This window comes from Bos mutus, chromosome 11, assembly GCF_027580195.1.
Source record: "Bos mutus isolate GX-2022 chromosome 11, NWIPB_WYAK_1.1, whole genome shotgun sequence".
Classification (NCBI taxonomy): Eukaryota; Metazoa; Chordata; class Mammalia; order Artiodactyla; family Bovidae; genus Bos; species Bos mutus.
Genome location: NC_091627.1, coordinates 25,995,206 through 26,017,100, shown reverse-complemented (window position 1 = coordinate 26,017,100; position 21,895 = coordinate 25,995,206). Strand labels below are relative to the sequence as shown.

Below are 21,895 nucleotides of genomic sequence, written 5' to 3'. Positions count from 1 at the left end.
ACACAGCAACCCAGTCCTTCCAGGCCAGCCCTCTCCCTTCCTTCCTCAGTCATCTACCCCAACTGCCCCATGGATGTTTACAAACAGAAGAGTCTCCCAGATGCTTAACCCTCATTTCTGTCACTAGGTTTTTCTCCCCTTCCTTTGGTAAATGCTGGCATCAGAGAAAACACCAGACAGGCAGCTCTTACCCTTGTGCTGTTGATGTCACACACTCTGCCCTCATCCTGCCCAGCGGAATATCCATCATCATCCAAGAAGCTCCAGCCTTCTCCCCTCACTGGAAAGTGTGGAATACAGAGGCATTTAGCAGCCAAAAAGAAAAGAATCCTGTTCTCTGGTTGTACCGGCCGAAGCAATCGCTGGGAAATCACTCTCACCTGCAGAAGAAAGTATCAGTCATGTTGTAACTCCAAAGAGAAAACACATCCAAAAAGTTTTATCTCAGACTCAATGCTCTGGGCATTTTACTAATTAGACTTATATCATAGAGACCAATCAAACTCCCAGGACCCATCACTCCCCTTGGTCACATGGCTACAGAGACATCAGGAAGTGATTCGCAACCACTTTCAGGCTCCAGGACTCAGATCTTGACTGGAGTGGACACCTGGGGCATCTCCACTGACCCCAAGGCCAATAAAATATCCATAACATGAGGTCCTAGAATTAGGACGTTAGTCACTCACCTCCCACACTGTTTCTTCCAGGAGCATCATTTTCCTAGTACATTTTTCAAGGGTATACTTATAAAAAGACCCTGATGTTGGGAAAGATTGAGGGCAGGAGAAGGGGGCGACAGGGGATGATATGGTTGGATGGCATCACCAACTCAGTGGATATGAGTTTGAGCAAACTCTGAGAGATAGTGAAGGACAAGGAAGCCTGGCTTGTTGCAGTTCATGGTGTCCCAAAAAGTCAGACATGACTTAGCGACTGAACAACAAATTTATAAACTTCTAATTGAACACCTTTAATCCATATTAGAGACCAAGTTTTGAGTGTGACTGCACTAATAGAATGAATACTGCTGCTCTAATTTGAAATCGATAGGTTTCAAAGGCTGGCCAAATTCAATGTTGCTTCATTGGTCACTGTCATCTTTCAGACATCAGAAATGACTATACATGCTAGATCAAAGTCCTCTAGTTATGTGTGCGCGCACATGTGTGTGTGTGTGTGTGTGATGTATGAGGGAGAGTTAATATGAAAATAAGAGGATAAATTTCATTTTTTCTCTCTGAATAAATTAAAGAAAGCAAAAAAAAAAAAAAACTTTACTTGCCAACAGGGTAAGCTTTGCTTCATGGTGGTGCTTTCCCATGGTAGTATCTAAGCATCTACCTATCGATTTTCATGTTTTCCAATCAATGCTAAGTTCAAAGGGGAAATAGGGAAGATAAAGAAGAAAGGATTGATCCTGAGCTTCAGAAAAAAGTGAAAGACATGCTTCCAGCTGTGTCAGTCACTGCAAACCTTCATTATATCTGAAGCTCTGCCTGATATTATCCAGGCATTGCGATTACAAACAAGATCCAGCACCTGCCCTCTCCCCCATCTCGGAGCCCATAGGACCGAAGCCAAAGAACAAACACGCGGAGGTGTCCTACCAACATCCAGGGGGCAACGGGGTGGGAAACAAAGCAGGAACCACAAGCCGGTCCCAACAAGGGCCAGAGCAACCCTGCGGCGAATTTCCACCTCTAATAGAGATGACAATGAGGAAGGATACAGAAAAAGTGCAGCTCTACCCACACTGAACTTCTGTGATTGGGACCCTTGGCAAAGAGGTAGAGACATTTCAACATGGACAAATAAAATTCAGGAGCTAGCCTCCTCCTCCATTCCTTCCACCCTTCCCCTCCTCCCCGCCTCATCTCCCTCTCCACCTCCTCCTTATTCTCCCCCTCCTCCCCCTCATGGTCCTCCCCCTTCCCGCTCCCCCCTCTCCTCTTCCTTATTCTCCCCCTCCTCCCCCTTACCATCCTCCTCCTTCTCATCTTCCTCTTCCTCCTCGTCCTTCCGCTCCCCCTTCTCCTCCTCTCCCCCGCTCCATCTCCACCTCCTCCTCTTTCTTATTCTCTCCCTCCTCCCCCTTAACGTCCTCCTCCTCCTCCTCCACGGCCTCCCAGCGGCACCTCAAAGGGTTAGCCTCAGATATTTGTGTTCCACTGGATATGTAGAAATGTCGTGCCTTTTTTAAAGGGTACAGCACACAAATATAGGCTTCCTTTCCCTACCAGACACCTTTCCAAAAGTAGCACATTTTAAAGGAAGGTAAGATTAATCTGGCTAGGAGATAATTAACTAACTACAAACAGCTTTGATATGACTACATTAATTACTGAAGAAAAAAAAACTCAACAAAGTCCTTAGGCTATTCAGCACTTCTGAGAAACCTCAGCACTGCTGGACACTGGCTTATCACCTTCACAGGATGGGGCTGGTCCAGGGACAGACAGACCAAATGTATCATTTTTACAGAAGCTGGTGCCCAGTGGGCATCAATGTCTGATGCATGAACAACATCCTAGGCTGTCTTTTTTCTCTTCTTCCCCTGAAAGTCAGAATTCTTGTGCCTTGCTTCATTTCCCCTCACCATGATTTCTGTCCAAAAGACTGGGTTTTTGGAAAACACATAAAATCAGTCAATATTTCTTTATATGAATTTATGTAAGTTCTGGCAGCTCTATAGTGGGGTTAATGGCGACCTCTTCCAAGAGGACTTATGCCATACCTACACCCAGAGCCCCGTCCCTGCAGCAGACCACTGCCGACCTGTGCCTCCACAGGAGACGCTCAAACACAGTTCTGTCTCAGTCTCATTTGAATACAGTCCCAAAGAATAGCAAGGAGAGATAAGAAAGCCTTCCTCAGTGATCAGTGCAAAGAAATAGAGGAAAACAACAGAATGGGAAAGACCAGAGATCTCTTCAAGAAAATTAGAGATACCAAGGGAAATTTTCACGCAAAGATGGGCTCAATAAAGGACAGAAATGGTATGGACCTAACAGAAGCAGAAGATATTAAGAAGAGGTGGCAAGAATACACAGAAGAACTGTACAAAAAAGATCTTCAAGATCAAGATAATCATGATGGTGTGATTACTCACCTAAAGCCAGACATCCTGGAATGTGAAGTCAAGTGGGCCTTAGGAAGCATCACTACAAACAAAGCTAGTGGAGGTGATGGAATTCCAGTTGAGCTATTCCAATTTTCAAATCCTGAAAGATGATACTGTGAAAGTGCTGCACTCAATATGCCAGCAAATTTGGAAAACTCAGCAGTGGCCACAGGACTGGAAAAGTCAGTTTTCATTCCAATCCCAAAGAAAGGTAATGCCAAAGAATGCTCAAACTACCGCACAATTGCACTCATCTCACACACTAGCAAAGTAATGCTCAAAATTCTCCAATCCAGGCTTCAGCAATATGTGAACCGTGAACTTCCTGATGTTCAAGCTGGTTTTAGAAAAGGCAGAGGAACCAGAGACCAAATTGCCAACATCTGCTGGATCATGGAAAAAGCAAGAGAGTTCCAGAAAAACACCTATTTCTGCTTTATTGACTATGCCAAAGCCTTTGACTGTGTGGATCACAATAAATTGTGAAAAATTCTTCAAGAGATGGGAATACCAGACCACCTGATCTGTCTCTTGAGAAATATGTATGCAGGTCAGGAAGCAACAGTTAGAACTGGACATGGATCAACAGACTGGTTCCAAATAGGAAAAGGAGTATGTCAAGGCTGTATATTGTCACCCTGCTTATTTAACTTATATGCAGAGTACATCATGAGAAACACTGGGCTGGATGAAGCACAAGCTGGAATCAAGATTGCTGGGAGAAATACCAATAACCTCAGATATGCAGATGACACCACCCTTATGGCAGAAAGTAAAGAAGAACTAAACAGCCTCTTGATGAAAGTCAAAGAGGAGAGTGAAAAAGTTGGCTTAAAGCTCAACATTCAGAAAACTAAGATCATGGCATCCAGTCCAATATCTTCATGGAAAATAGATGGAGAAACAGTGGAAATGGTGGCAGACTTTATTTTGGGGGGGCTCCAAAATCACTTCAGATGGTGACTGCAGCCATGAAATTAAAAGGCGCTTACTCCTTGGAAGAAAAGTTATGACCAACCTAGACAGCATGTTAAAAAGCAGAGACATTACTTTGCCAACAAAGGTCTGTCAAGTCAAGGCTATGGTTTTTCCAGTGGTCATGTACGGATGTGAGAATTGGACTATAAAGAAAGCTGAGCACCAAAGAATTGATGCTTTTGAACTGTGGTGTTGGAGAAGACTCTTGAGAATCCCTTGGACTGCAAGGAGATCCAACCAGTCAATCCTCAAGGAAATCAGTCCTGAATGTTCATTGGAAGGACTGACGTTGAAGCTGAAGCTCCAATACTTTGGCCACCTGATGTGAAGAACTGATTCACTGGAAAAGACCCTGATGCTGGGAAATATTGAAGGCAGGAGGAGAAGGGGATGATAGAGGATAGAGATGGTTGGATGGCATCACCAACTCAATGGACATGAGTTTGAGTAAACTCTGGGGGTTGGTGATGGACAGGGAGGCCTGGCATGCTGCAGTCCATGGGATCACAAAGAGTCAGACACGACTGAATGACTGAACTGAACTGATGTGAATTTATGTCAGTCCATCCCCTACTTACGGCATTCATACACTAGGTGTGACCTCTCCATGTAAAACAATAACTAGCATTTTCCGGGTCCCTACAACACACCAGGAACCTTCCCATTTTACTGGTGGGACACTGAGGCTCAAAGACACTGTTTGCCCAAAGCTCCACACCTGTGAGTACCACAGATGAGATTCAACTCAGGTAGGTCTGCCTGATTTCAATGAGTATAGAAAATCAAGATCCTCTTCTAGCCCTTGGGGGAAAATAAGGAAAGGTTGGGATGAGATGGCTGGATGGCATCACGGACTCGATGGACACGAGTTTGAGTGAACTCCTGGAGTTGGTGATGGACAGGGAGGCCTGGCGTGCTGCAATTCATGGGGTCGCAAAGAGTCGGACACGGCTGAGCGACTGAACTGAACTGAACTAGGAGAGATGGCAGACATGGCCCAAACCAGCAGGTTTCAGGGGAAGAAAAATGTGTACATCTGACACATTCCCCTCTTCCTGCTGAACAATCCCACCAACTGGTTCTGTTTCTGTGTTCCCATCATCCCTATCTGTGTGCAACTGTTCAAAAACAAAATAAAGACTGGAGCATTCGTGATTTTGCACTTATGCTGGTTTCTGACTTTGTTGAGTGATTCAGCAGGATCCGGACAAAACACATCAAGCTCATTCAGTATCTCCAGCCTCCGCAGAATCCCTCTCTTTACAGGACAAAGGGAGACCCTCGGTGGCATTCTTGGGCTCCCATCCAGCCTGGCTATATTTCCTGCTGGGTTGACTACAGCTTTCAAAAATGAACACGATGACCACCTCCAATATTGAGAGGGGAAAGGTGAAGATTAAGTGGCAGATAGGACTCTTTCATCACCCGGAGACCTGACATCCAATCTTGGAACAGAACGAGGAGAATCAAACAGACGAGCAGACAGTACACAAGACTGATAATGATTCCCTGCATCATTCTCCCAGAGAATCACAGGAATAATGTTGCTCTCCCAAAATTAAACTTTAAAACCAGAGCCTGAGAACTTAAAGCAGCACTCCAAGTGACACTGCAGCCTAGGTCTGTGTCCTCTGAGTTTGTAGAGAATGCTGAGAGCACCTGTCACTGCCCTGCTCACATTCTTCTGAAATGTTGTCACTTCAGTGCCACCCACAATACTGAGAAGCCTGCAGTTAGGGACAGTGTCCTAATATCAATCTTCAAATTAATTGTCTCTGTTTTACAATGACACCTGACAGGTTTTTGTTTTTGTTTTTAGCCAATTCCTCTCCCCCAAGCCAACAAGACTAAACAGTAAATTAATTAAAAGAACCAATATGGATAATGAAAGGCAGAGGATCAGCAATGGAAGCAGGGGAAGAAAGTCAAAGATCAAAATTTGTTGCCAAGACCCATTCCAGCACTTTCTAAAGAAGAAGAGTTTTATCCTGAAGACACAGCATCTCCAACACTGATATGATACATCTTGAGTGGGGTTTTAAGTCTCCAGAGCTCAGAGTCTCAGATAGCATTACATATTCCCAAATCTCCCCTTGTTCTGACTCTCAGCTCCTTGAGGCATCTGCTGGTGATTTCAGTTCCCAGGTTCCTTGCCAACACAGAGCAAATAAGCTATGCAGCTGACACAAGTGTCCACTCTGTCCACCACTTCTATTTAAAGAGTGGAACTTAGTAAAGCAAACAGAAGTTTATTTACTCAGCTCTGGGATACCTGAGTTTCTGAAGTTGCAAGTCTGAGACAGAGCTGACTCAGATCTGTGATAAGGTTACCAGGTAAATGACACCTTGGAGCACCCTCCTAGCAATCCGCCGACTTCCCTGGAGACGTGCTGACCTTGCAGACTTGTATAGCAGGGACTCTTAGCCTCAGCACCTCTGACATTTTGAGGCCGGATAATTCTTTTTTCCTGGGGGATATCCTATGCACTACAGGACACTTAGCAGCATCTCTGGCCTCTACCCAAAGGCTTCCCAGGTGGCTCAGTCAATGCAGGAGACACAGGTGTGATCCCTGGTCGGGAAGATGCCCTAGAGAAGCAAGATCCTTCCTGGAGGAGGGAATGGCAATCCACTCCAGTATTCTTGCCTGGGAAATTCCATGGACAAAGGAGCCTGGTGGGCTACAGACCATGGGGTCATAGGAGTCAGGCGTGACTGAGCGACTGAGTATGCATACATGCACTGGACTCTACCTAGATGCCAGCAGTATACCTCCTTCCTGCCCCCCAGGGTGTGACAATCAAAATATCTCCAGATACTGCCAAATGTCCCCTCAAAATCAGCAAGAAGAGTGAAAAACACCTCAGACACCTATATGGGAGCTGGAAGTTCAGAAAGATCAGAAAGACAGATTGTACTAATACTTCATCTGCTGTCAGGGGCTGGGGAAATTTCCCCAAAACACATATTCTTTTAGAATTCAGTGCTGGCATTTCTGGTGTCAGACAAGCAAAATTTTTCAAATGAGGAAAGATAAAAGCAAAGTTAACCTTTTGTTGAAAGTCAAAGCATGCATCACACAACTTGAATCTTGAGTCTAGTGTAAAGATTAGTGATTTTCTCAGTGAGTCGGTCTTCTGTTTGCTAACATTTTCAGTACTAGAATAATACCCAGGGCCACACAGTCATACAGTTTCAAAGATGTGGCCTACTTCCTGCGGGCCCGGGGCTCCTGCTGGCCACACCCACTACTAATCAAAGCTGCCAATCTTGTGGAAACTCTGATCTGCCACAAAATATCAGTTTGGTAGTCTTGCCCCTATTCATCATTTACAGACTAATTTCCCATAAAATCTAAGAGTAATGATGCGATACAAGGACAAAGAAAAGGTAAATGCTGACCCTACCTCTAGCTTGCTTCATTAGTAAGAACTGTGGTCAAGGGTTTTGCTTAAATAAAGTTAAAATAATGCAATCAGGCCACCATAGTAGAATTTAATGTGCCAGTAAAATCATATTTAAATCCTATAATCCAAAGCAATCAGAATAATACAACCCTGTCTAGTTAATTCAGAAAGTAGTTTACTAAGAATATCTATCTCCAAACGACTTATTTTTTCCAAATTATCAAATTTCAGTGGAGAATGAACATGTGGACACAGAGTGGGAAGGGGAGGGTGGAACAAACTGGGAGGCTAGCACTGACATATATACCTACCACGTGTAAAACAGCCAGTGGGAAGCTGCTGAATAGCACAGGAAGCTCAGCTGGTGCTCTAATGACCTGGAGGAGGGGGGATGGGGGAAGTGAGAGGGAGGCTCAAGAGGGAAGGGATATATGCATATATATACAGATGATTCACTTTGTCATACAGCAGAAACTAATACAACATTATAAAGCAACTATACTCCAATAATAAAATAATAAACAAATAAAATATGAAAGTGGTAGTGAAAGTCGCTCAGTCATGTCTGACTCTTTGTGACCCCATGGACTATACAGTCCATGGAATTCTCCAGGCCAGAATACTGGAGTGGGTAGCCTTTCCCATCACCAGGGGATCTTTCCAACCCAGGGATCAAACCCAGGTCTCCCACATTGCAGGTGGATTCTTTACCACCTGAGCCACAAGGGAAGCCCAAAATATAAAATATAGAGGCCATTAAAAAAGAAATACCTTAAGTCAATAGGAAAAATCCTTAAGTTAACCAAGATTTTTTTTTTCCTTCCTTTTTCTCTGTCTCAAGAGGAAAATGAAAGCTTCCCAGGGTCTAAAATATTCAGGAATTAAAAATAAATTGATAGGGATTATGGTATTCAGAGAGAAAACCAGTAAGTGCTTGCTAAAGCAAGGCCTCTAAATGATATTTGAAGGGTTAATACAAATTATACTTCTCTTGGCCATCCAGAATGAGTGAATGCAACACCATCCCCAGATATCCCAAGGGCTACAAGCATGGTAACTGAACACCACTGTCTTCCCCCAGGGTTCTGTTCCTAGACGACCTCCCCTGGGGAGCAGTAAAAGGCAGCAAGCCGCTGCTGAGTCATCTTGGAACACAACCCACAAACAGGAAGGTAAGGAGGGTCCTGTGGAAGGCCGTGCACCTCGTAAGGAAAAGCAAAACCACACTGCCACTGCCCCTAGCGTGGTCCTCCTCCTCAACTGCCACCATTCCACTGGCCCCAGGGAGGAATGCCCTGCCTCCCTCCACTTTGCAGGAGTCCCCAGCTTCACGGCTGACAAGCAGGGGCTCAGCCTGCAGCGAGGAAACAGGAAAATCATCCCACCTGGGGACTTTAGACTTTTAGTTCAGTCTTATCTGTCCCCACGTTTGCAATGACATGACTGACGCATCCAACATCTACACTAACACAGTGATAAAATGATCAACTGAAAGAAAACAATTCTGTGGGTACAGTGGGGGGGGCGGGGGGGGAATCTATCATGCAATGATAGTAGCAGTGTCAACTGATTAAAGGAAATCTGGAGGACACTAGTAATGTATATCATAAAATCCCACAGTTTCACCTTTTGGAATGTATCCTGAGGAAATAAATCAGACACATGTCCAAGGGTGTAGATACGATTTCACTGCATCATTAATTATTCATAAGAGTATAAAGGCAACCTAAAAGTCCATCAATAGGGGAATGGTGAAATAAGATTAGGAGCAGGCCATGCCAAAGAATACTCTGTGGCCGCTGAAAATGCTGACATGATCATAACAGCTCTACATACCAAGTCAGGCTCCTCTCTAAGTGTTCACACCTGAATCCATTTAATCCTCACAACACTTGGACTAGTAGTATTTCCACTGGGTTCATTTTACAGAGGGAGCAACTGGCAAAGAGAGAAGTTAACTAACTCTCCAGAGTCAGTAGCTCCTAAGTGATGGTTTGACAGTTTAAATTCAACCAATAATGCTCTAAAGCCCTGTTCATCCACTGGACTCCACTGTCCAGAGATTCAAGAAAAGTAAGTCACAAAATGGTAAGTAAGAGAAGAAAATAATTATAATAGTGTCATGATCTGATCTTTATAAACTATGTCTGCCTTTATGAAATGGAAAAAAAAAACTATACAAATATGCCCCAAAATGTTAAACACATTCTCTCTGAATGATGGAATTTGGGGTGATTTTTGCCTTCTATTCTGTACCTCTCAGCATTCTGTGAATTTCTTTAAAGTATTACAAAAACACTGAAGAAAACAGTTATTTCTACTTGGGAAAATAAAAGGTCATAAGCAGCCTTGGTCAGTATTTGGGAAGGGAGGAGAGGCAGAAGAGCAGACATTAAGTCAACTTACAGGTCTGGGTGAGACAGAGCCCTCCGCCGATGTGCTCTGCCATCACGTGTAGGACTGTAAGCTTCTGCTTTTCATTCCATCTGCTTTAAGACAGGCCTGTCCTGGAAATAACGGAAGACAAAACACAACACGGCTCTTGCCCTCTGTGCTTAAGGAGCTTAGAAAATGTTGGAGGAAAGTAAATAGGTAAATAAACAACTGCAACCCAAGGCAGAATATCAACACAAGAGGAGATACTGAGAAGGTGCTGCAGTTCAGAGGAGGTAAAGGGTCCCCTGGGATGGGGAAGCAGGGACACTGCCTGACCAGGTATATCAGAGCTGAGCCCTAAGAGTTGGGTCAGATACGAACAAGTAAAGAAGAACAGTTGAGAGTAAGGCTGCTCTCCAAGTAGAGGAAAGAACTCGTGTAATATGTGGGGCCTAAAACGCCTATAGCAGGTAGAGAGCAGAAAATGGCTGGACTCGCCCAAGATGTAGCCATGTGACCTAGACTTATTGATTTTACTTTTTTTTTGGCTATGCCTTGTGACTTGTGGGATCTTAGTTCCCCAACCAGGGATTCCCCAATAGTGGAAGCTCAGAGTCCTAACCACTGGACTCCAGGGAAGTCTCTGCTGCTGCTGCTAAGTCTCTTCAGTCGTGTCCGACTCTGTGCGACCCCATGGATGGCAGCCCAACAGGCTCCCCTGTCCCTGGGATTCTCCAGGCAAGAATACTACAGTGGGTTGCCATCACCTTCTCTGAAGAAGTCCCTGGACATATTTAAATAGATTCTTTCTTCTCAGAATATGAAGAATTTGTACTGTCCACACCTTGGTGAGCTGGGAGTTACCCAGGAGAGAGATGTCCCTATGGAAGCAAAATGGATTGCATGTGGCCATACAGAGAATCTGCTGAAACATGAGACCACACCCCAGGTGTCCTGAACTATTCAGCCACAAGGAACAGTCAGAGTAATTCAGCTTTCAGTTCAGTCGCTTAGTCATGTCCAACTCTTTGTGATTCCATGGACTGCAGCACGCCAGGCTTCCCTGTCCATCACCAACTCCTGGAGCTTGCTCAAACTCATGTTCATTGAGTTGCTGATGCCATCCAACCATCCCATCCTCTGTCGTCCCCTTCTGCTCCCGCCTTCAATCTTTCCCAGCATCAGTCTTTTCAAATGAGTCAATTCTTCGAATCAGGTGGCCAAAGTATTGGAGTTTCAGCTTTGGCATCAGTCCTTCCAATGAATATTCAGGACCAATTGCCTTTTGGATGGACTGGTAGGATCTCCTTGCAGTCCAAGTTACTCTCAAGAGTCTTCTCTAACACCACACTTCAAAAGCATCAATTTTTCAGTGCTCAGCTTTCTTTATAGTCCAACTCTCACATCCATACGTGACTACTGGAAAAACCATAGCTTTGACTACGCCAAAGTCTTTGACTGTGTGGATCACAACAAGCTGTGGAAAATCGTTAAAGAGATAGGAATACCAGACCACCTTACCTGCCTCCTAAGAAATCTGTGTGCAGGTCAAGAAGCAACAGTTAGAACCAGACATGGAACAACAGACTGGTTCCAAATCGGGAAAGGAGTATGTCAAGGCTGTATATTGTCACCCTGCTTATTTAACTTATATGCAGAGTGCATCATGAGAAATGCTGGGCTGGATGAAGCACAAGCTGGAATCAAGATTGCCGGGAGAAATATCAATAACCGCAGATATGCAGATGACACCACCCTTATGGCAGAAAGTGAAGAACTAAAGAGCCTCTTGATGAAAGTGAAAGAGGAGAGTGAAAAAGTTGGCTTAAAGCTCAACATTCAGAAAATGAAGAGCCTGGCATCTATAGATGGGGAAACAGTAGAAACAGTGACAGACTTTATTTTTGGGGGGGCTCCAAAATCACTGCAGATGGTGACTGCAGCCATGAAATTAAAAGACACTTGCTCCTTGGAAATAAAATTAAGACCAACCTGCTGCTGCTGCTGTTAAGTCACTTCAGTCGTGTCCGACTCTGTGCGACCCCATAGATGGCAGCCCACTAGGCTCCGCCATCCCTGGGATTCTCCAGGCAAGAATACTGGAGTGGGTTGCCATTTCCTTCTCCAATGCATGAAAGTGAAAAGTGAAAGTAAAGTTGCTCAGTCGTGTCTGACTCTTAGCGACTTCATGGACTGCAGCCTACCAGGCTCCTCCACCCATGGGATTTTCCAGGCAAGAGTACTGGAGTGGGTTGCTGTTGCCTTCTCCAAAGACCAACCTAGACAGCTTATTAAAAAGCAGAGACATTACTTTGCCAAGAAAGGTCCGTCTAGTCAAAGCTGTGGTCAGAGAAATTAAAACAAAACAAAAAACCCTTTGGCATTATCACTGTTATAGAATATCTGAAAAATTAGAAGCTACCACTGGGTAGAACCAGGAACTGCAGTAATCCAAAATAGCTAGATCGTCTTTAATGATTTAATAGAGAAGAACATATATTGCTAAGTTATAAATTGGTTATTCTGGTAACTGTATTTCCATACAGTTGGATTCTTTTATATTCTGTGGCTTTTTTTTTTTTTTTTTGCATTTAAAAATACTATTTTAAAAAGTGGTCCATAGACGTCCCAGGACTGCCAAAGGATTCCATGGCACAAAAAAAGTTAAGAATGTAAAATTGTAAATCACTTCATGTTACTCCGGTAGTAACTTCCATCTTACTCAGAGTAAAGTTTCCCTTCCCTGGCCTGACTCATCTGATTTCATCTCCTACTCCTCTCACTCTCTTTCACTGCCATCTGGCACACTGGTCTCTTTCTTCGTGTGCTCAGTTGTTCAGCTGTATCCAACTCCGACCCATGGACTATAGCCCGCCAGGCTCCTCTGTGAGTGGAATTTCCCAGGCAAGGATACTGAAGTGGGTTGACATCTCCTTCTCCAAGGGATCTTCCCAATGCAGGGACTAGTCTCTGTAACAGTCCTTAATCCTGCCAAGTGAGGCACATTCCTGCCTCAGGGCCTTTGCATGGTTGATCTTTGTGCCTCGAATGCTCTGCGTCCAGTTGATTGAACCCCACATCCTTCTTCCTCACATCCTTCAGGTCTTTACTCAGATAACAGCTTCAGAATGACACTTTCCTTGTTTACCCTATCTAAAATATCCCTCAATGAAACTCCTAGCCCCCTTCCTTACTCTATTTTTTCTCCTTAGCATTTGTTAATCTGTAAAATACATAGAGACATATGCTTTGTTTCTTTATCTTATTTACAGTTTGTTTAAACTATATTATAGTTTGTTTAAGCTCATATCCCACTTGGATATTAGCCCCATAAAGGCAGAAATTTTTATCTTATGCTTCACTGTATCCCCAGCACCTTGAACCTCACATGACATGTATGAGATTCTCAAAAATTGCATACTGAATTGATTGATGAATCAATTAGTTGGTTGACATTTATCACATTTCTTGGCTACTGGCTGCTTCCACACCATGTCGAATTTGAAAGTCTCTATTGCCCACTGGGAGGAAAGAAAAATCACACAAAATATGCTTTTGAAACTGTGGTCACCACAGATGAAAAGAAGCTTACTTATCAGCCAGTGCAGATGGGAGATACATTTTTTTCCTTAATAGTTTTACATCAAAGACAAAATAGATAAGTTCTAACACACACAAGTTATGAATCAAGTTATAGCATAACAAATACAAAAAAGTAAATAGAAAAATTGACATATGGCATACAACCAATAAAAGCACACTAACTCAGAATGTAGAAGAAGTGATGCTGGTTGATATGATCATCACACAGATTTCACCTGGCAAATGATTTAAAAAAGGAAATGGACAGCTTACAATGGCATGAGTAAAAACACATAAGAAATCACTACATGGGTACTGCTGCTTTTAAAATGCAGAATTATCCGTTTGAAGGCTTTGCTGCTTACCTATTAAAATAGCAAAGCTGCCTTTAATATTGATAAAATCTGAAGCTCACAGCACTATCTTCATAGACATATAAAGCACCTCACTCCATGCTACACCCCAGGAGCATGTGGTTTTAATAAGAACAACTTTCTTCTTGTAGGATAATCTGCCAACCAGGCAATAGAAGACTGGACTTCTTGTAGGTATAAAAGGTAAGTCAAGGACAAATAAAGGAAGTACTATTTTATATCACATACATCCTTATACGGACATGCTCAAGTCACACATATTAAAAAATAACACAAAATAGGGACTTCCCTGGTGGTCCAGTGGGTAAGACTCCACACTCCCAAAGCAGGGAGCCCAGCTTCAATCACTGGTCAGGGAACTAGATCCCCTGTGTTGTAACTAAGACCAGGAACAGTCAAATAAATAAATAAATAAAATACAAAAAATCTTCCAAATTCCTTCTTGCAACACAGCTTTTCAAAAACAGTTTTTACACTCATCCTTCCTTCTTCTCCTACAATACTTGCCCTAATGTTGCACTCAATGTTTTGCTAAAGGCAGCTCCAGACAGCCAAAGCCGAGGTTCACGTCACATCTCTGAGTGACTTGTTTGAGGCACTTGTCTCTGCCCACCTCCCAGCCCTTGCAGTTCACCAATGCCACTTCTCTGGCTACTTATTCTTGGTTTCCTATGAGACTCTGCTTCTTCTTCCCGAAGCTTAAATCTGAGTTCACAAAATAAAATACCCGCAGGGACTAGGTAAGATGAGAGAGGAGGTCACCTGGCCACTGTGACAACCTGGAGAGCACCAGTCCTGCCAGAAAAGGATCACTGCCCCTCATCTGTGAGCATCAGGTGGCCAGATGACCCCAGATGGTCAAGGATATCCATTAATCTTATTTTTACAGGAACTTTCCCAACTTTTCCAATATCATCAATTTCATGGTTAATGTTTTAATACTGTAAGCCAAATCAACAGATCTGTAGCCTGGATACAGCCCATGGACCTCAAATTTGTGTCATTTCCCCCATCCCGTGGGTTTCTCATCTCGCTGTTCTTCTCCCTGAAAATTTCACTCGACTCAAGAGCCCAGGTGTGAATCTCCAGCCCAGAGCCCCTCCTACCTTGTGGATTCACGGAACTGCCTACTGGATGTATCCATTCGAATGTCCCAATGGGACCTTGAAATAAAACACGTGTACACTTTCCCTTCATCCTCTGTTCCCAAACATGTCTCAAGTCCCTTTCCTTCCCCTCTCTCCTGCCTCTGCTTCAATTCAGACACACAGTGTTTTCCATGATTTACTCAATAGACTTCTGACTGTCCTCCCCACCCAGGCCTGTCCACATTCTCTACTCTCAAATTCATTCTTCCATCCAAGCTAAAGCTACCTTCTAAAAGGCACAGCCTTGTATAACACAGGGAACTCAAACTGGTGCTCTGTGACAACCTAGAGGGGGTGGGATATGGGAGGGAGTGGGTTCAAGAGGGAGGGGACACATGTACACTTAAGGCTGATTCACGTTGTCATATAGCAGAAACCAACACAAGATTGTGAAGCAATTATCCTCCAATTTAATTTTTTTTAAAGGAAAAAAGATAAATAAATAAAATGCACAACCTTAACATGCTCTGATGGCTCCCTTGGCCTTCAGGATAAACTCTGGATCCACACTGCTTGAGTCTGAATCTGCCCAAAACTTAACTAAGACCAAGGCCATGCATGCTTAGTCATGTCTGACTCTTTCGTGACCCCATGGGCTGCAGCCCACCAGGCACCTCTGTCCATGGGATTTTTCAGGCCAGAATACTGGAGTGGGCTGCCATTTCCTCCTCCAGGGGATCTTCCCCACCCAGGGATCAAACCCTCATCTCCTGCATTGACAGGTGTATTCTTTACCATTGCACCACCTAAGAACAGCACTATATAAATACTTATTCTATTTTATCATTAACCATTGCCAGAGCCCTGAGTGTCAGCTGAGTAAGACTTGGAATAAGTACACAGAGACTGACCCATCTCTTTGATGCTACTTTGACCCCCACCCCAGCCCCCCAGGTAGACACACCTGCATCAGGTTCACCCACAGCAACAATGAGAGGCCAGCAAAATTCACCGGCAGAGCTTTAGTCTCCTGTGTCTCTTTTAGTACAGCCCTCACTCACTTCCAGCCAACACCCTTCTTGCATTTGCCCTGTTCCCCTTTCAAAACCAGTAGGAAATGCTGTGAGGTTAGTCTTCATGCTCAGGTATGAAGTGAGGCCTCTGGACACTTCTCACAACACCAAGGGCTCTTTGGATACAAACAACAGCAACTGGGCTGGCTCACTGACAAATCCAATCTGTGTCAAACAGAAGGCTCTTTGAAGCTCTGTGAGCCAAAGAGAAGCCTGAAGATCCACACGTGGCCACAGACAGGAGCCGGGGCACTTCTGGAGGACATGGAGACAGAAACAACTGACAGAAGAAGCGGTCTGGCCAGGGAGAGCAAGGAACACGCCAGGAGGCTCCTCCATCCGGCCGTCCCTCCACTGACAGACGCCTGACAGGCTGGGCGAACCGTCTGTCTGTCCCGTGGCTGGACCGGGGCAGAAGGAATCTCAGGGGCATCCTTAACAACCACCATCCCACCAAGACAACAACCAGACAGGGAGGAATAATTACCCAAAGGAAATGAGAGGGTTGCAGGAAGAGGAAACTGATGTGTGGCTGAAAAGTCCATTCAACTTTCCCACAGAGTTCTCCACTCTCGACCTTAGAACTATAAATATAAATATGAGTATGAATAATGTATGGGCTTCCCTGGTGTCTCAGTGGTAAAGAAGCCACCTGCCAATGCAAGAGACTCGGGTTCAATCCCTGGGGCAGGAAGATCCCCTGGAGGAGGAAATGACAACCCACTCCAGTATTCTTGCCTGGGAAATCCCATAGACAGAGGAGCCTGGTGGGCCACAGTCCATGGGGTCACAAAGAGTGGGACAGGACTGAGCAACTAAAAACAACAACATGAATACTATAGAAGTCTAAGGAATTTCAGGTCTCAAGGATCAGGTCAAATTACCTCTGTGGGTGACTGAGGTCTCCTAATGCCCCAAATCCTACTCATAGTCAAGTCAGTGACATCATCTCACCCCTACCTCTCACAAACACCCCTTCCCTCTCCACAAGCAGCCAGAGACTTTCCTAAACTACATGTCACAATGCATCTATACTTTCCATAAACCTACAGTAGCTCCCCAGTGTGTTCAGGACAGAGTTCAAACTTCTTTCCACAGATGTCAAAGCCAGAACATCCCCACCTGTATCTCTGACCACTGTCTCCACCCATCTACTTCCAACCCCTCTTCCTGGGCTGCAACATATTCCTTCCCATCCCCAGCCATAGGCACACTCTCTTTCCCAAATCTCACTGAAGTTGCCCCCTTGATTCCCTCCTTTTTCAGTTAATTCCTGTTTGGTCTTCAAGAAACGAGCTCCAGTGTCATCTCTTCCAAGACACTGTCTTTTGAGGCACTGCACACATGTTGATGTGCCCACACATCCACGCACACATCTCTAGCTACACAGGCATGATACTCGGTGCTTACAGATCTGTACTTCTCAGCAATATCACCGACACACAGGGATATCAGCAGGCAAGTGGGAGATGTCTGGTGGGATCCTGACTAAATGAATGTTCCACCTAAAGGTAAAAAAAAGCAAGGATTCACCTGCTCAAGAGTGAGAAGCCTGCTCAGAGGGTGCCTTAACACTATACAGTCTTCCCTGGAGGCTCCAGGATGTGGGATGAGAATGTTTGACCAAGCTATCATTTCTACCTAGTCTGTGCCCCTGATACATCAAGGTCTTTCCAAAGGATTGTAGAAAAGCATCTATTGCTGCTAGAAGTCACAGATTTTGCTAAATCATAAATCCTCAACATATTTACAACAAAACTCTGAGACAGCCAAATGTCTGTTGCTGTAGTAAGCTGTCACAGAGACTATTTATTTCATGGAGTGAAAAAAGAAGTTTCACTTAACATTTTAAATATGATGGTTTATATAACATCTAATCCATTATTTGGAAGGGAGAAAAAATGTTTTTATGCTTCACAAATATCCACATCCAGCTCCTGGAAACCAAGCTGGGAGGACTTTTTTTTTTAACGCTTTGCCCAGAACTATCCACTATGACTCACTCCAAACTTTATCAATATAAAGAAATTATAAAATAATGAGATCCCCAGGGGATTGAGTCAGAATCACGTGACTGAGTGGGAGCTGCAGCTGGCTCCCACTGCCCAACATCATGAGAAAGAATCTAATGGGATATCCCAAGCCCAGAAAAAAGACAAAATTCAAAATTCAAAGTATAGTTTCTGTTGAGTGTGTATCGCTTTCACACCATCTTAAAGTTGAAAAACAGTAAGTCAAAATATCATGTCAGGACCATTTGTAGATATAACCAAAAATGCATGTCCTCAAATTCTAAAATACTACTATCTTGTGCTTCATAGAAAAAATTTGCCAACCCTTGAGCAAATACTTAACACTCAAATAACAAAAATGCCAATAACATAGAGATCCCCTTATTTGATTATAAACTCTTCCCTTTGATCATATGTGTGCATGCTAAATCGCTTCAGTAATGTCCAACTCTGTGTGACCCTATGGACTATAGCCTGCCAGACTCATCTGTCCATGGGATTCGCCAGGCAAGAATACTATAGTGGGTTGCCATTCCTACTCCAGGGGATTGTCCCGATGCACTGATCAAATCTGCATCTTACATCTCCTGCATTGGCACGTGAGTTCTTTACCACTAGCACCACCTGGGAAGCCCCAGTTTGGAATTCTCCAGGCAAGAATCCTGGAGTGAGTTGCCATTCCCTTCTCCAAGGGATCTTCCCAACCCAGGGACTGAAACTGGGTCTACTGCATTTCAAGCACATTCTTTACTGTCTGAGTCACCGGGGAAGCCCTATGATCATAGATACCTCTCGCAAATTCAAACTGTAGACTAGCATAGAAATTAAAAATTCCTAAAAGCCCTAGAATTTCTTTTGTCAGATATGGCTAGAACAAATATTGTCTCCAATCCTGTGGTTGCTTTCATCAATTGTTATTGTTACTTATTAAAAAGTGAGTTAAAAAAGAGTTTTCAATTTGACTTATTAAAATTAATTTGCACAGCTCTCCTTTCTCCAGTCTACATCCTCACTTCTCTCTGAGTTTCAGAGTTCTCCATACAAGGAAGAACAAGGTGGAGTAGAACAGGAAGGAAGAAAATGAGAGACCCCAAGCCCTCTGGCAAGCACAGCAGTGACATGGGCAGAGCCCCAGAGATGGCTTTTGGCACCATCTCTGGACCAGTGCAGACTTTCTTCCTGACCTTCTAAGCAGAAGTCCTCACCCCACAGTAAATAGGAATGCACACCTGAAAACAACGAATGATATGATACTTCTCTTTCTCAGGAGCCACCTAGTTTTTTCACTTGGAATCATAGATAAACAATACAGGGAATTGTGAAGGTCCAAATCAGACAGTATGACATGAAAAGAGATAAAAACATAACATAACCAAAAGTTAATTTGGCTGTGGATTTATTCTATAGCAGTAGTTCTCAAGTGACTCCCGATGGCTCAGTGGTAAAGAATCCACCTGCCAATGCAGGAGATATGAGTTCAATCCCTAGGTCAGGAAGATCTTTGGAGGAGGAAATGGCAACACGCTCCATTCTTCTTGCCTGGGAAATCCCATGGACAGAGGAGCCTGACAGGCTATACAGTCCATGCGGTTGCAAAGAGTCAGACATGATTGAGCATGCACGCAAGCCAGCCAAGTAGTTCTCAAAGTGTCATCAGGGACCTCTGGGGTTCCTAAGGTTCTTTAAAGGGTTCATGAGGTCAAAACTATTTTCATAATAAACTAAGATGTTATTTTCCTGTTTCCTTCTCATTCTCTCACCAGTGTCCTATGGACTTTTCCATAGGATATAGTTTGAGAACATAACAGACTTAGTAGAGAAGCAAATCTAAGCATTCCATTGTGTTCTATTAACCTAGACAAATAAATTTGTAAAAGTGTAAAACAATGTCACTTATAATTATTTTGTTTAAAAAAAGATAGTTATTTTTCATAAAAATATGCCATTTGTGTTAACATGGTATGAGATTATCGTTAGTTTAAATGAATTAATGATTAATTTGAAATGTATCTATTTTCATTTCTAATATAAACATTACCTGGTAACTCAGTTGGTAAAGAACCCACCTGCAATGCAGGAGACTCCAGTTCAACTCCCGGGTTGGGAAAATCCCCTGGAAAAGGGATAGGCTACCCACTCCAGTATTCTTGGGCTTCCCTGGTGGCTCAGCTTGAAAAGAATCTGCCTGCAATGAGGGAGACCTGGATTTGATCCCTGGGTTGGGAAGCTGCCCTGGAGAAGGGAACAGCTACCCTCCCCAGTATTCTATCCTGAAGAATATAGTCTAGCCTGACTATATAGTCCATGGGGTTGCAAAGAGTTTGACATGACTAAGTGACTTTCACATTAACAAAAGCTTAAAACAAAACCTTTTAAGCATATACAGGTCCTGAGACCAAAACATTTGAAAATGCAATTTCACAGCAATGCAATCTCAATTTCTTTTTTTTTTTTTTTCTGATTTTTTTACTGTAGTAAAATATACATGACCTAAAATTTACCCTCTCAACCATTCTGAAGTATACAGCTCAATGGTATTAAAAGCATTCATAACAACATGCAAACACCATCTGAAACTCTAGAACTCTTTTCATGCTTAAAACTGGAACTCTCTACCCGATACAGTACTTCTTGTGGATCTGTCTACTTCGTCCAATCAGCTAATCAGCCCACACTAATGGGACCCTTCCTCCTCTAGGGTGTGTAGGGTGTGTTTCTGTGTAGATGGGTGTGTGGGGCAGGACCTTGTATGCAGGAGAGACAACTCCATCCCCTCCTATCTACACCACACAGTCCCAGATGTCCACTGCTCAAAACCACCTCCAGTTCCACTCCTTATAATTTAACTCTGCCTTCATGGGGCATTCTGAAACTTTACCCCAACATCTAATAGCATTTCAGTTCAGTTCAGTTCAGTCGCTCAGTCGTGTCCAACTCTTTGCGACCCCATGGACTGCAGCACTCCAGGCCTCCCTGTCCATCACCAACTCCCGGAGTTTACTCAAACTCATGTCCATTGAGTTGGTGATGCCATCCAACCATCTCATCCTCTGTCGTCCCCTTCTCCTCCCACCTTCAATCTTTTCCAGCACCAGGGTCTTTTCAAATGATCAGTTCTTTGCATCAGGCGGCCAAAGTATTGGAGCTTCCTTCAGCTTCAGCATCAGTCCTTCCAATGAATATTCAGGACTGATTTCCTTTAGGATGGACTGGTTGGATTTCTTTGCAGTTCAAGGGACTCTCAAGAGTCTTCTCCAACACCACAGTTCAAAAGCATCAATTCTTCGGCACTCAGCTTTCTTTATAGTCCAACTCTCACATCCATACGTGACTACTGGAAAAACAATAGCTTTGACTAGACGGATCTTTGTTGACAAAGTAATGTCTCTGCTTTTTAATAAGCTGTCTATGTTGGTCATAGCTTTTCTTCCAAGGAGCAAGCACCTTTTAATTTCATGGCTGCAGTCACCATCTGCAGAAATTTTGGAGACAAAAAAAAAAAAAAAAAAATTAAGTTTGTCACTGTTTCCACTGTTTCCCCATCTATGTGCCATGAAGTGATGGGACCAGATGCCATAATCTTTGTTTTTTGAATGTTGAGTTTTAAGCCAACTTTTTCACTCTCCTCCTCTTTCACTTTCATCAAGAGGCTCTACGGGCTTCCCAGGTGGCTCAGCAGTAAAAAATCTGCCTGCAATGCAGGAGCCTTAAGAGATCTGGGTTTGATCCCTGAGTCAGGAAGATCCCCTGGAGCTGGGCATGGCAACACACTCCAGTATTCTTGCCTGGAGAATCCCATGGACAGAGGAGCCTAGTGGGCTACAGTCCATTGGATCACAAGAGTCAGACATGACTGAAGCGACTGAGCACAAGACACTCTT

General features: G+C 43.7%; 1 protein-coding gene across 16 annotated transcripts in view; it reads right to left on the bottom strand.

Annotated features, from left to right (window-relative positions):
- KCNS3 (potassium voltage-gated channel modifier subfamily S member 3) overlaps positions 1-21,895 on the bottom strand; it is a 47,948-nt gene that overhangs the window by 15,931 nt on the left and 10,122 nt on the right. For 3 of the 16 annotated variants that reach the window (XM_070379150.1, XM_070379148.1, XM_070379153.1), the window contains exons 2-4: positions 9,916-10,016; positions 7,821-7,886; positions 192-380 (exon numbers count right to left, since the gene is read on the bottom strand). The gene's annotated coding sequence lies outside the window, so the exon portion shown is untranslated. The other 13 variants (XM_070379155.1, XM_070379154.1, XM_070379157.1 and 10 more) reach the window with 9 other exon arrangements.